Below are 15,748 nucleotides of genomic sequence, written 5' to 3'. Positions count from 1 at the left end.
TAAATAACACAACTGATTTGACTTTCCTATTTCATTAATAATATTATATAAGTTATAAAATGCATTTAGCTCCAGTTGCTGTATCTCAAAAATGAGTTTACACCAATGTACAATTAATGAAATAGAGAATGACCTTTCGCTCGCATGTCATCAGCTTTTTTTTTAACATACTTTTATAAAAGGACAAAAAAGAGTGCAATGAAATCTGACTGTGATAGTCCTCGGCGGGATGGGGCATGGAGATTGGGGGTGTAGTGGGGGTAGGGGCGACCCAATGAACTCTAATACATAAGACTGTGTTGACATACAAAGGAACCTAGATGTCCTTGTACATCTGTCACTGAAAGCAAGCATTCAGGTATAGCAAGCAGGTAGGAAGGCAAATGGTATGTTGGCCTTCATCACAAAAAGACTTGGGTGCAGCAGCAATGATGTCTTCCTGCAGCTCGACAGGGCCTTGGTAAGACCACACATGGAGAACTTGTGTGCAGCTTTGGTCCCCTTACCTAAGCAAGGATATACTTGCACTAGAATTAGGGCAACGAAGGTTCACCAGACTAATTCCTGGAATGGCAGGATTCTTGTATGAGGAACGATTGGGTCAAATGAGCTTGTATTCACTAGAATTTAGAAGAATGAGAGGGGATCTGATTGAAATGCATAAAATTCTGACAGGGCTGGACAGACTTGACGCATGGATGATGTTTTCCCCTGATGGGGAAGGGGAATCTGGAACAAGGGTCACAGTCTCAGGATTAGGGATAGGCTATTTGAGGACTGAGATGAGGAAAAACCTCTTCTCTCAGAATGAAGCTGTGAATGTCTCTACCACAGGAGGCTGTGGAGGTCGAGTATGCAGTTCTGGTTACCACATCATAGGAAGAATGTGATTGCACTGGAGAGGGTGCAGAGGAGATTCACCAGGATGCTAGAGGTTGGGTAGGCTTGAGTTGCTTTCATTGGGGGAGAAAACACTGAGACGTGACCTAATCAAGGTGTATAAGATTATGAGGGATATGAACAGAGTGGATAAGAAGCAACTGTTCCTCTTAATTGAAGGGTCAGTCACGAGGGGACAGAGGTTCAAGGTGAGGGGCAGAACGCTTAGGGGGGATGTGAGGCAAAACTATTTTACTCAAAGGGTGGTGATGGTCTGGAATGCATCAAGGTGTCAAGAGGTATGGGGAGAGAACAGGAGAATGGCATTGAGATAGAGGATCAGCCATGATCATATTGAATGATGGGGCAGGCCCGAAGGGCTGAATGGCCTACTGCTGCTTCTATGTTTCTGCAACAATTTGGAGTTGTGTTTCAACCAGGGCAGGAATGTATGTTTGTTTCTGCTGAGTAATCCGATCGGAATTACTGGTGTGGAAAATCAAAGTTTGCAGCTAACCTATGCATTAATTAGCCTGGGAATGACTGAAGGCTTTAACTGTTAGTTTCCTTAGCAATGAAATTCTTCACCCAATCAGTAGATATATATTTTTAATTCCATTGCTGCACTTGATTGGAACTGACAAAAGGCGAAGTAAACAATTAGTTTAAATATAGATCTTGTTTGATCTTGCATTTTAATTAGAGTGAGGACTTGCTAAAATTACCTTCAGTAAAATCGTGTTTTACCAACCACTGTGCTGCAAGGTCCCAGCAGCAAGACACATCCTCCTAATTTCCTTTTTTAATGTCAGAGGAGGAAGTTGGAGTGCAAGCTGCACCCAGTGGAGATAATAAGTTGGGGCTGATTGCTCCCACTGGGACCGACTTTAATTAACTATGGAAAGTGAATGCCAAGCAATTGAAGCTGAGCTGTGGCATCACCTGGTGGTACCTGTCCAGCCAAGAACAGCACAATGCAGCTGGCAATAGGTAGATAACAGGGATCTAAAAAAAAATTGATTCAGTTTATTATTGTCACATGTATTGGAATACAGTGAAAAGCATTGTGCGCTATACAGACAAAGCATATAGTTCATAGAGAAGGAGAGGGTGCAGAATACAGTGTTACATCACAGCTAGGGTGTAGAGAAAGATCAACTTAATGCAAGGTAGGTCCATTCAAACGTCTGATGGCAGAAGCTGTTCTTGAGTCATAGAGTCATAGAATCCTTATAGTACAGAAGGAAACCATTTGGCTTGTCGAGTCTGGACCGACAATCCCACCCAGCCCCTATCCCCGTATCCTCACATATTTACCCTCCTAATACCCCTAGCAAGAGCGTACTACCAAGTTACCACCAACACGTCTCCTGTTCCACCAGAGGCCCAAACATCCTAGACCACTGCTACACAAATATCAAACACGCCTACTGTTCTATCGCCCGCCACACTTTGGAAAACCAGACAACAAGGCTGTGCTCCTGCTCCCAGCTTACAAGCAAAAACTGAAGCAGGGAATCCATCAAAGAAAGTCATGCTTTCTGGTCTGAGGAGTTGGATGATTGCCTAAGGGCTGCCTGGAATCAGTGGACTGGTCAGTATTCAAAACTCTACGATCAGCCTGAACAAGTATGCCACTACAGTAACTGATTTCATTATTAAGTGTGTAGAAGACTGTGCACTAAAGAACCAAATCCATGTTTTCCCCAACCGGAAACCATGGATGGAAAGGGATATTCACTGCTTGCTGAAGTCCAGGTCTGAGGCGTTCAAGTCAGGCAACACCGACCTATATAAGAAAGCCAGATATGATCTAAGGACATCCATCAAAGATGCCAGAAGACAGTACCGGACCAAGATAGAGTCCCAGACTAGCCACACCGACCCCCACCAACTATGGCAAGGTCTGCAAGATGTAACAGTCTATAAGATAAAGGCATGTAAAATTGCTGGGTCCAGTGCACCCCTCCCTGATGAGCTCAATACGTTCAATTGCCCATTTTGAGCAAGAGGTCATCGAGAGCATGTCCTCCACTCTGGAAACCCTGGATGAACCTGTATCTGGCGTTACCGATGCAAATGTCAGAGCAGCTTTCTCGGAAAGTGACTGGCCCGGATGGGGTACCCAGGCGAGCACACAGATTATGCGTGGATCGACTGGTGGAGGTATTCATAGACATCTTCAACCTCTCTTTACAACAATCTGCAGTCCTTATCTGCTTCATGAAGGCAACCATCATATCGGTACCTAAGAAAAATCAAGCAGCGTGCCTTAAAGACTATCAGCTGGTGGCTCTGACATCCATCATTCTGAAGTACTTTGAAAGGCTAGTCATGGCATGAATCAATTCCAGCCTCCTGGACTATCAGGATCCACTACAGTTTGCCTATTGCCACAACAGGTCTACAGTAGACGCCATTTCCCTGGCCGTGCACTCAACCCTGGAACACGTAGATAACAAGGAGACCTATGTCAGACTCCTATTTATTGACTACAGCTCAGCCTTCAACACCATCACTCCTACAAAACGCATCTCCAAACTCCATGGCCTGGCCTCGGCACTTCCTGCTGTGACTGGATCCTGAACTTCCTAACTCACAGACTACAATCAGTAAGAATAGGCAACAACACCTCCTCCACGATCATCCTCAACACCAGTGCCCCACAAGACTGTGTTCTCAGCCCCTACTATATTGCTTACACACCTATGACTGTTGGCCAAATTCCCCTCCAATTCGATTTTCAAGTTTGCTGACAACACCACTGTAGTAGGTTGGATATCAAGCAATCACGTGACAGAGTACAGGAATGAGATAGAGAATCTGGCGAACTGGTGCAGCAACAATAATCTCTTACTCAATGTCAACAAAACAAATGAGATTGTCATTGACTTCAAGAAGTGTAGTAAGTTACATGTCCCTGTCTACATCAATGGGGATGAAGTAGAAAGGGTCGAGAGCTTCAGGTTTTTAGGTGCCCAGATCACCAAACTGTCCTGGTCCCCCCATTCTGACACTATAGTTAAGAAAGCCCACCAGTGCCTCTACTTTCTCATTCCACTAAGGAAATTCGGCATGTCTGCTACAACTCGCAACAACTTTTACAGATGCACTATAGAAAGCATTCTTTCTGGTTGTATCACAGCTTGGTATGGGCTTCTGCTCTACCCAAGACTGCAAGGAACTACAAAAGGTCATGAATGCAGCCCAGTCCATCACGCATATCAGCCTCCCATCCATTGATTCTGTCTACACTTCCCACGGCCTTGGCAAGGCAACCAGCATACTTAAGGATCCCACGCTCCCCAGGCATTCTCTCTTCCACCTTCTTTCGTCGGGAAAAAGATACAAAAATCTGAGGTCATGTACCAGCCAACTCAAAAACAGCTTCTTCCCTGCTGCTGTCAGACTTTTGAATGGACTTACCTATCATTAAATTGATCTTTCTTTACACCCTAGCTATGACTGTAACATTACATTATGCACTCTCTTGCTTCCTTTTCTATGAACGTTATGCTTTGTCTGTATAGCACGCAAGAAACAATACTTTTCACTGTATGTTAATACATGTGACAATAATAAATCAAATCAAATCAAATAACACTAAGGGGCAATTTTAGCATAGCCAATCAACCTAACCCACACATCTTTGGATTGTGGAAAGAAACCGGAGCACTCGGAAGAAACACACATTGAAAGTCAGATGGTCAAGGCCACAGCTAGAATGCTCTGTCCAGTTCTGCTCACCACATTATAGGAAGGATGCAATTGCACTGGAGTGGGTGCAGAGAAGCTTCACCAGGATGCTGCCTGGAGGTTATGAAGTTATGAAGAGAGGTTGGATCAGCTTGGGTTGTTTTCTCTGGAGCAGAAATGAGGGATGACCTGACTGAGATGTACAAGGTTAGGAGGGACATGGGCAGACTGGATAAGGGGCAGCTGTTCCCCTTAGTTGAAGGGTCAGTCACAAGGGGACATTGGTTCAAGGTGAGGGGGAGAAGGTTTAGGGGGATGTGAGACAAAACTATTTTATCCAGAGGGTGATGAAATGCGCTGCCTGGGAGGATGTTAGAGGCAGGTTTCCTCACATCCTTTAAAAAATACCTAGATGAGCACTTGGCACAGCATAACATCAGGGCTGTGGACCAAGTACTGGCAGATGGGATTAGGTGGGATTTCAGGTGTTTCTAATGTATTGGTGCAGACCCACTAGGCCAAATGGCCTCTTTTGAACTGTTTGATTCTTTGAATCTATGGTATGTGATCTCAGATCTCTGTATCTTTTTCCTGGTGGAAGAAAATGGAAGAGAGTATGTCTAGGGTGCATGGGGTCCTGCTTTTCCGAGGCAGTGGGAAGTATAGACAGAATTAATGAATGGGAGACTGGTTTATATGATGGGATTGGGCCATGTTCACACCCCTTTGTAGTTTCTTGTAGTCTTGGTCAGCGCAGGAGCCATACCAAGCTGTGATACATCCAGAAAGAATGCTTTCTATGGTTGATCTGTAAAAATTGGTAAGGGTTAGGGTGAACATGCCAAATTTCTTTAGCCTCTTAAAAAAATTGGTGAGAGAGCAATGTGGTGTTCTTATTCACCCACCTGCTCCCTTTTCCTAAATATCCTATCTAATGGCAGCAGCACTCCTGAAGCTTGACATATGACTGTTCATCACTTGTGAGCTTAACAATCTATTACAACAATAAGCTTTTACCCTTTTTGCTTAGAAAAAGCAAAAAGCAGCTTCATGGAAGCACACCCTGGCAATAATTAAGATAGAGCCAAAGGAAGAGATGTTAGGATAAAAATGAGCAGGGATCTAGAAAGGTGATGACTTGTTCAAAAGCACAAAAGAATAGGGGACTTTGAAGGTGGCACAGTAGTTTGCAAGGACAGAGGGTCAATGATAGGTTTTTTGAGGAGACAAATATAGCTGCCCCAAGGGATGGGCAGGTTAGGCAGATTGCCGTGCTAAATTGTTCCTTAATGCCGGGGGAATTAACAGCATTAATACGTGTAGTTACGGAGTTAGGGCCTGGGTGGGATGGTTGTTGGTTCAGGCTCAATGGGATGAATGGCCTCCTTCTACACTTGTAAGAGATTCCACAATTCTACTAAAGCAATTTTGGAAGGGAAGATAACGATATCCGGATAGTGGGAACTGTTTACATTTACGGTCAGGGAATGGATTCAAAAGATCAGGAGGTGGATCCAGAACAAAGAACATTACAGCACAGGAACAGGCCTTTGAACCCTCTAAGAGAAATTTTGACAGCAGTGGGATTTGAACCCACACCTCCATAGAAGCTGAAGCCTAAATCCAGCGCTTAGACCACTCGTCCACACTACCATATCAACTGAACACAATGACTTTAAAGAGAGCATGGAAGACAGGAGAACTGCAATACAAACATGCGGGTTCAGGCCTATCTCAAAGACAAACCTTGAGGGATGCGTCACTTGGTGTGGAAAACTGTGATGTGGTCAAGGCACTGCCGGAGCATTGATTTTGTTATTGTATTAGCAATAGGCCCAACACAGCAGTAAAACCACAACAGAGCTTGAACGTCATCAATGGATAACATTGGAATAGTTTAGGTTAGAGGGTCATTAGATTCATTCCACTGGTCGGCGCAACATTGAGGGCCGAAGGGCCTGTACTGCGCTGTAATGTTCTATGTCCTATGTTCTATTTTTAGGGCATTAGACTGAAACCAGCATTGAGGTCCGCTCAACAACTGACTACTCGCAACTTGGAAGTCAGACTCAATCTTAGGTCCAGAAGCAATTGTGCCGTTGGGGTGGCACAGTGGTTCGCACTGCTACTTCACAGCACCAGGGACCCGGGTTCGATTCCTGACTTGGGTCACTGTCTATGTGGTTTTTGTGTGTTCGCCCTGTATCTGCATGGGTTTTCTCCAGGTGTTCCAGTTTCCTCCCACATTCTGAAAGACGTGCTGGTTAGATGCATTGACCCGAACAGGCACTGGACTGTGGCGACTAGGGGAATTTCACAGCAGCTTCATTGCAGTGTTAATGTAAGCCTTATTTGTGACTAATAAATAAACTTTAATACTACGGGAACTTCAGCCCCTTTTAGTTTTTCTTAACTTGAACTTTTCAAGTGTGCTGGAGATCACCTCTGGCGAAAATCTTTCTCCTCAATCCTGCCTTATTTGCGATAAGAAGAATATTCCCTGCTGTGACTATATTAATGAACTTTATCTGAGCATTTGCTTCATCTGAGAGAATCAATGTCAGAGAGAAAAATAGGGAGTGTGGTTGGCATGGCGATGAGCTTTTACTTTCTTTAAAGTATTTGCATATGAATGATTTTGCTGCAGTGCATCACTGTGATGTGTGATGCAAACTGTTGCGTTGCGTATGGGCAAAATATAGTTGCCAGTATGTTCTTTAACTTTGGAAGCTATTTTCAGAATGTTTGGGTGCCCTTGATGCATTTCCTCTTGTTACCCTGTGGTAATTTAGGAAATAGCCCAAACCATCTGGAGCAGTTCAGTTAACATCCATCAGAAAACTGGAGCAACAACATTAGCAATCAATGAGAAAATTGCAAATTTATAATCAGGGCATCAGTCAAAAACAAAAACAGAAAATTAATTCTGTGTCCATTCTGGCAAACCTCCCTTTGCATAAAATGAGTTTCTTTTTTAAATGATTGCAATATGTAATACTTCATTGGAAACATATGACGCGGAGATGCCAGCATTGGGCTGGAGTGGGCACAGTAAGAAGTCTCACAGCGCCAGGTTAAAGTCCAACAGGTTTACATGGAACCACAAGCTTTTGGAGCGCTGTTCCTTCATCAGGTGATGAAGGACCTGAGGTGCACTCCGAAAGCTCGTGATTCCAAATAAACCTGTTGGACTTTAACCTGGCGTTGCAAAACTTCTTATTGGAGACAAGCTATGTTACACACACGATGCAATAAAGTCAGGCAAGGTGTATGAAATAAGTCAGCGGAGGCAGGTATCACTTCACCAGATTCCCTTTTATGTACAAGCTCTATTCAAGTTCATAGAGCGTTACAAGCTCCAGGGTGCCAGAGAATTTGACACTCCCAGCTATGTATACAACAAAAATCTCCCTGAGTGGACAATCAATAAAGAGCTCATTGAGGGATATCTTTTCATGAAGAGATCAATCAGCAATTTGTTTATTACAAATACGTTATTACATAACAATTACAAATATTCAAAGTATGAATACAAAAGATGCATTACCAACGGCTAACGCCATCCATTTCTCAATAACATACAATTACTACCTTCTATAGTTCATATTCTAAGAAGCCAACCTCCATTGCCCTATTGAAGTCATGACAGTGTAAAATGGATGGCCAATTCTATGCCACCAGTTTTCTGTGAGCTATATTTTGTTAAAATTACATCTCTGTTTTCAAGTGTCTGTAAACCAAATTCAAGCATGTATTTAATTTGCAATTCTTTAATGCTGTCCATGTTTTTTGAAGCTTTTGTTTGGTATTTGCTACTATTCTAGATATGCATGGATACAAGAGTCACTGGAAAGGATGTGCTGCAATCAGATAAATTATGCTATATTTAGCTTCAGTTGTCTGACTTTTCCTACTTTAAGGTCCCATAATTTTTAATTTGTTCTTCACTATCTCAACTCTAAAACTTTCTTAGTTTCTAACTGTCCTGTTACTGTCAGATGATGACAATAAAAATCGCTCCCTAAGGAATTGGACATTAGTCCACACTCTAAACCAAATTTACAAATCAAATCTTGCTCTGCTGCATACATAAGTCAACTAACTAGCCCTGTGCATTCCCTTACTGCCTATCTTCTGTGTTCCTTTGTCTGATACATAGTGCCACCCCCATAGCTGCAGCATACAGACCTGGTCAGAGGCAGTGAAAGAGACTGCGGCTTGCCTTAGAATCATAGAATCCCTACAGTGCAGAAGGAGGCCATTTGGCCCATTGAGTCTGCACTGACCACAATCCCACCCAGACCCTATCCCCATAACCCCGTGTATTTATCCTACTAGTCTCTCTGATACCAAGGGGCAATTTAGCATGGTCAATTAACGTAACCTGTACATCTTTGGAGTGTGGGAGGAAACTGGAGCACCCGCAGGAAACCTATGCAGACACATGGGGAGAATGTGCAGACTCCACAAAAACAGTGATCCAAGCTGGGAATCAAACCGGATCCTTGACACTGTGGGCAGCAGGGCTAACCACTGTGCCACCGTGCTGTCTTGGGCAATGACCTCAAGCAGCTGCCACCCCAGAACGAACGGCTGTCAACTGCACCATCTTGACACAAGCGGCAGTGCTCTGGGCTTGCTGATGGCAGCAAGGGCAGTGAGAGTGCAAAGTACATTAGTGCTGCCTGGAGCCATTGCCATTCCCACGGTGACATCTCAGTAATCATCGTAATCCTTTGGAGGGTAGATTACTGGATCTACTGTGACATCCTGCAAACCCCTTTGCAGATTGGAAGTCTACACTGTGCTGATAGCAATCTGAGCTTCCTCTGTTGAACCAAGACCCTGGGGCGGCTGCTTGGTGTCCTGTAGTGGAAGTATGACATCTACCATAAGAGGTTGCATCACTGCTGGGTCCACAGTGTACGAACAGAGCTGGCCACCACTTACATACTGGAAAGGATGAGCTCTAAGCTCCCTGCTACGTCCTATGGCAAGCAGTTGCTGGACTCCGTACGCCAGCCTCTCTGGCAGGTTTCCCAGTGCACCCAGCATTTGTCGTGCGTACGCAACAACATTTGTAGGCTGTTGGCTGGCCCATCAACGTGTTCATCTGAGCCCACTGCAGCGGAACCCATGTGGTGGCCTGAAATGGCTGCTGCGCTACCCTTGATCCTCACCCTGCTGCAGCCCCACCTGTGTCCCGTGTCTCACCACATGCAGTTACTGCCTTCAATCTCTCCTGTAAGATACACACAGTTGTCGGTATTAGAGTTGGTGGTTGTGAGTATGACATCAAGTGTATCTTCATCATCATTCTCTTCCTGGCGTTCCTCCACTGCCTGGCTAGCTTGCACCTTCTGGGTATCAGGGAGTAAAAAGTCACAAGGATGATGCTGTGGTTTGGAGAGGGTATGAAAATGAGAGGTGAATTTACACCTCTCATGCAGCTTGTAAATCAGAAGTGTGAATGAGGAATCAGTGAGATGCAAGAAGGAGGATTAGGCATGAGGTGGCCATAATCTCTGATAGTTTTGGCCTTGCCACTGGCCACAGCCTCTGCAATGGCTCTCCTTCAGGTGTACCTGTCCTCCTTCTGTTAGTTCCTGCTGCCTCACTGTGCCAGGGTCCCAGGTTCAATTCTGGCCTCGGATCACTGTCTGTGTGGAGTTTGCACATTCTCCCTGTGTCTGCGTAGGTTCCCTCCAGTTGCTCTGCTTTTCTTCCACAGTCCAAAGATGTACCAGTTAGGTTCATTGGCCATGCTAAATTAACCCTAGTGTCAGGGGATTAGCAGAGGAGATACATGGTGTTATAGGGATCGGGTCTGGGTGGGATTGTGGTCTGTGCAGGCTCATTGGGCTGAATGGCCTCCTTCTATACTGTAAGGATTCTAAGATTTGGCAGAGCAGATTCTGGGAGGAGACTTCCTCTTGAGATAGAAATTAGATTTAGAGCAGGCAATTTAAGAATACGAAGACTCCCTTTTAATACCGAGATGAGGAGAAACTCTCAGAAGTCATTAGTCTGTGGAATTCTCTACTCTGGTAAGCAGCGGATGTCAGGTCATTAAATCTAATCAAAGCTGCGTTAGATAGATTTCTGATAGATAATAAAGCCAGGATTATGTGGGAGACAGACAGGAAAGTGGAGTTGAGACCATAACCAGCTCACGCAAGCTCACACTGAGTGGTGGAGCTAACTCAGAGAGGCAAATGGCCTGTTCCTGCTCCTTAGTCCTTGCTCCTGTTATGCTACAAGAGAGAAGGAAATGTGTCAGTGAGCGTCGTTCAATGTGTTAGGCTGCCATGATTTAATAGTTGGTGGGCTGTGTAATCTGGGGGATGTGGGTGTGAGGCTTGCAGCTGTGTGTAACACTGAGGGGAAGCATATGAATATTATGTATGAGTGCTGATTGACAGAGATTACTGGTAGGTGCGTGCTGAGGATGTGGTGGATTGAGTGTCTGAGGCTAATGGTACAGCTATGTGGCATTTGAAAATGCATTCACCAATCTTTACCATTCATGTGAGGTCATTGAACTTCTTGTGGCACTACATCCAGGTGCTCGGGTCCTGGTCCTGGCATTGGCTGACACAGCTTCCAGCTCCCATTGCCTTTTGAGTGTCTATCTGGTGGCCACCTTTGACCCACACTCTCCCATGTCATTCTTCACGGCTTCCAAGGTCAGAATTTGATCACGTCTTTACCGAGAACTTTATCACAACTTCCCACCACTTGCTGCAAGTACAATACAACTCCTTTTTAAATGTCCAGGTGGGCAGTGCGGGACGGCTTTGAGCGGTGCTAAGGAGATATTACTTTGGGCCCTTTGCCGATCCATGCAACCAATGAACAGCACGATGAGCCTTGGCTGCGCACAGCAATCATTCAAATGAGCAGGCAGCCTGAAGTTGGCTTGTTGCCTGCATTAGATTATGCAGGCATGAGTTAGTCATGCATCATGATCTCTGCACTTGCTTTCAGGAGCTGTCCAATTTAGGAAGCCCATCTCTGATAGCAACACACCTCAGCTAACTTGTCTGTGTGCATCCTGTTTGCTTAGATTGCACCTGCCTCGGGGCGACTCTCATGAAGATCTTTGGCTCAGACAATGACGAAAATCCAAGCAGCAGACACACAAATAAATGACATTCTGCCTGATACATTGCTCCAGTCCTCTGTGCAGCATCCACGGGGTGGTGCAGTGGCACAGTGGTTAGCACTGCTACCTCACAGCGCCAGGGACCTGGGTTCAATTCCGACCCCGGGTAACTGTCTGTGCGGAGTCTGCATATTCTCCCCTTGGGTTTCTTCCAGTTTCTTCCCACAGTCCAAAGATACGCGGGTTGGGTTGATTGGCCATGTTAAATTGACCTTTGGCCTACCAAGATGCATAGGTTCAGGGGATTAGCAGAGCCAATACGTGGGGTTACGGGGATAGGGGCTGGGTGGGATTGTTGCTGTTGCAGGCCCGATGGGCTGAATGGCCTCCTTCTGCACTGTAGGGATTCTATGATTCATCCAGCCCTTTGTGCAATGAGACCCATCATGATTGCTGCTGGCCTCATCAGTGGAAACAGTTTACCCTTACAGAAATTAATATGTGAAAATCATTTCCATCGATGAGGCCAACAGGCCTCATGAGAGTAAATACACAGCAATGACAGGGGTTCCTGCTGGGGTACTGTCTTACTGCCTGCCAGCAATACAACTGGGTCAACTTCAGATCAATTCACCTGCAGATTCTAATGTTAAGGCCTATTTACGCCACTGGGTGTCAGCATTTCCAAGTCACAAAGGCTGTGAATTTATCATGTCCAATCTGACAATGTTTCAAAGGGATTTGGCCTCACGAGTTTCATATCCACGTCAGGAAATCTAAATATTTGTACTTTCGTCATTGGACCTCTACAGCGCAGGAGGAGGCCATTCAGCCCATCAAGTCTGCACTGTCTGTCTGGCAGCATTTTATTCAGGTCCATCCCTGGCCTTATCCCTGTAACCCCACACATTTACCCCACTCACCCCTCTAACCTATATAGCTTGGCACACTAAGGGGCAATTTAGCATGGCTAACCTGCACATCTTTGGAGTGTGGGAGGAAACCCATGCAGACACGAGGAGAACGTACAGACTCTGCACAGACAGACAGTCACCTGACTTGAATCCGGGTCCCTGGCGCTTTGAGGCAGCAGTACCAACCACTGTGCCACCGTCCCACCAAAGCCTGATTCATTAACAATGGTCATCAATCTACAACTTTTATAGGAAAAATGGATTCTTAATTCTGTTGGAAAAGGCCGCTCATTACAACGATAGCAGCATCATGTTTATTTAACTGTTACTAATTTCACAGACATAAATTACTTAGCCGAATTCACAAAATGAAATTTGTTCATTTCTTAAACATAATTCAGTGGGGGATAAAACAGGAGTCGGAACCCTGCAAAGAAATAATGTATACCTATATACCGCCTTTCACAATCTCAGCATGAGCACTTAACAAGCAATGAATTTGCTCTGAAATGTAACCGTCGTTGTAATCGTTGTTGTAATGTAAGGAAATACAACAATCTGTAAATGCAACAATATATTTTGCGTCTTTTCCCTATGTACTTAATGAATTGTATGTTTTGCCTGTATAGCACACAAAAAACCATACCTTTCACATGTGACAATAATAAATCAAATCATATCAACCAATTTGTCATTATATAGGCCACACAAACATCAATGAAATAAATGTCAGATCAAACTGGTTTCGTGGGTGTTGGCTGAGGGATGAACGTTGGCTGAGAGACCAGGAGATCCCATTGCTCATTTTGGAATCAATCATAGAATAGAATTATAGATTCCCTAAGGTAAAGAAGGAGGCCATTCTGTCCATCAAGCCTGCACTGCCCACAATCCCACCCAGGCCTATCCCCATATTTACCCTGACGTCAAGGAGCAATTTTAGCATGGCCAATCTATCTAATCTGCACATCTTTAGACTGTGGGAAGGAACCGGACCGCCCAGAGGAAACCCACGCAGACACGGGGAGAATGTGCAAACTCCACACAGAGAGCGACCCAAGCTGGGAATTGAGCCCGGCTGTCTGGCGCTGTGAGACAGCAGTGCTAACCACTGTGCTATCCATTTGTTAAGAGAATGCGCCCAATCCATATCAAGCCTGTATCTCAAACTGTGACGTGATTCTTCTTTCTCCAGTCATAACTGTGAACTTAGACTTTCTCACATTTATTGGCTGAATGGGTAACAAGATTTTGTTCTGATTTCATAGAATCATAGAATCCTACCGTGCAGAAGGTGGCCATTCGGCCCATTGAGTCTGCACTAACCACAATCCCAACTACCCCTATCCCCATAACCCCATGCATTTACCCTAGCTAGTCCCCCTGACACGGGGAGAACATGCAAACTTCACACAGACGGATCTTCTGGACTCACTCATGACAACAGGTGGAACCTCATTTAATAGCTCATCCAGAAGATGAAATTCCATAAGGATTCCAGCTGACTGCTGCTGTAACTGCATCAAGAGACCCATAGAATCCCTGCAGAATTTCAGGGCCACATGTCTTTTGATGTCTCCTTTGAAAGGCAGATATATCAGGTTCTTGCTGCAAGATTTATCTGCACCATTAATAATCATTCCACTCAAAGAGGGAAGTGTCATTCTACTCCCAGCCTGACTTGCCTGTGGTTCAGTTGGTGGCATTCCTGCCCCTTGGAATTACAATGTTCCAGATGCAAGTCCCACTTCGTGGCCGGAATTCTCTGGTCTCATATAAGCCCGCTGCCAGCAAGAATGGAGAATTTGGCGTGCAACCAAATCTCTGTTCACAGCAGCGGGACTGGAGAATCCCAGCTGCAGAGAGGGTTAAAGAATTCTTGGCCCATGACTTGAGCACAAGAATCAAATCTGACACTGTGGCACAGAGCTGAGGGAGTGCTGCACTGTTATAGAGGTGCTGTCTTTCAGATGAGATGTCAAACCAAGATATGGCAACTTACTGCACCAGAATGTTGAGATTATGTACTCAAACTTATGGAGTACGACTTAGAGTCCCATTTTGATTCAGAGGTAAGAATACTACTATGAGGCAAAGACTAACATCTTAAGAAGAGTTCAGTGAAAGTGGTGTTTTATTATGAAAGCAGTCAGGAATGTGGTGAGCAGGAACAAATGTTATGGCACTTCAACGTGTCATTTAGATGGAAATAACTAGACTGGAGAGGGATCAGGGAAAAGTAATTAAGTATCATTCACAAAATTATGCTCTTAATCATAAACAGCAGCTCACACAATTGAACCTATTGCTCAGGAACAGGAGACTGAAACAGGACAGGATTCATTTCTTTAAAATGTGCAAACCATAGGCCTACTGCACTTTGTCTGGCACTACTAAGGGACAATTGGTCCACCGGGAAAGAAAAACTTACATTTACATAATGCTTTTCAAGACCCCTGGATATCTCAAAGCACTTTACAGCCAACGAAGAACTGTACAGGAGAGGCATAGCCTCGTGGTATTATCGCTAGACTGTTAATCCAGAAATCCAGCTAACGTTCTGGGGACCCGGGTTCAAATCCCAGCACGGCAGATGGTGGAATTTGAATTCAATAAATAAAAAATATGCCTGGAATTAAGAATCCACTGATGATCATGAATACATTGTCGATTGTTGGAAAAATCCATCTGGTTCACTGATGTTCATATCTGGTCTGATCTATACGTAACTCCAAAGCCGCAGAAATGTGGGTGACTCTCAACTATCCTCGGACAACTAGGGATGGGCAATAAGTGCTGGCCAGCCAGTGATGCTCATGTCCCACAAATGAATATATAAAAGAAGTTATGGTCACTGCTTGTAATGTCAAAAAGATAGCAGTCAATTTGCACACAGCAAACTCCCACAAACAGCAATGTGGTAAAGACCTGAATTTGTGATCTTGATTGAGGACTAAATATTGGTCAAGAATTCAAGGAAGACCCCACCCCACATCCCCTCCCCCCAATTCCCTCACTGCTCATCTTCAAAATGGTGCCACAGGATCTATTACATCTATCCGAGAGGACGGACTTTTAGTTTAACATCCCATCTGAAAGACGGCACCTCCAACAGTGCAGCACTCCCTCAGCACTGTGCCGCAATGTCAGTCTT

General features: G+C 44.7%; 1 protein-coding gene across 2 annotated transcripts in view; it reads right to left on the bottom strand.

Annotated features, from left to right (window-relative positions):
- The window catches only part of rgs7b (regulator of G protein signaling 7b), a 382,811-nt gene that overhangs the window by 203,532 nt on the left and 163,531 nt on the right, over positions 1-15,748 (bottom strand). The window lies entirely within an intron of this gene.

Source organism: Carcharhinus amblyrhynchos, chromosome 12 (assembly GCF_965287045.1).
Source record: "Carcharhinus amblyrhynchos chromosome 12, sCarAmb.v2.hapA, whole genome shotgun sequence".
Taxonomy (NCBI): Eukaryota; Metazoa; Chordata; class Chondrichthyes; order Carcharhiniformes; family Carcharhinidae; genus Carcharhinus; species Carcharhinus amblyrhynchos.
Note: the sequence above shows the minus strand (reverse complement) of the source record. Positions and strands in the feature narration are given on the sequence as shown.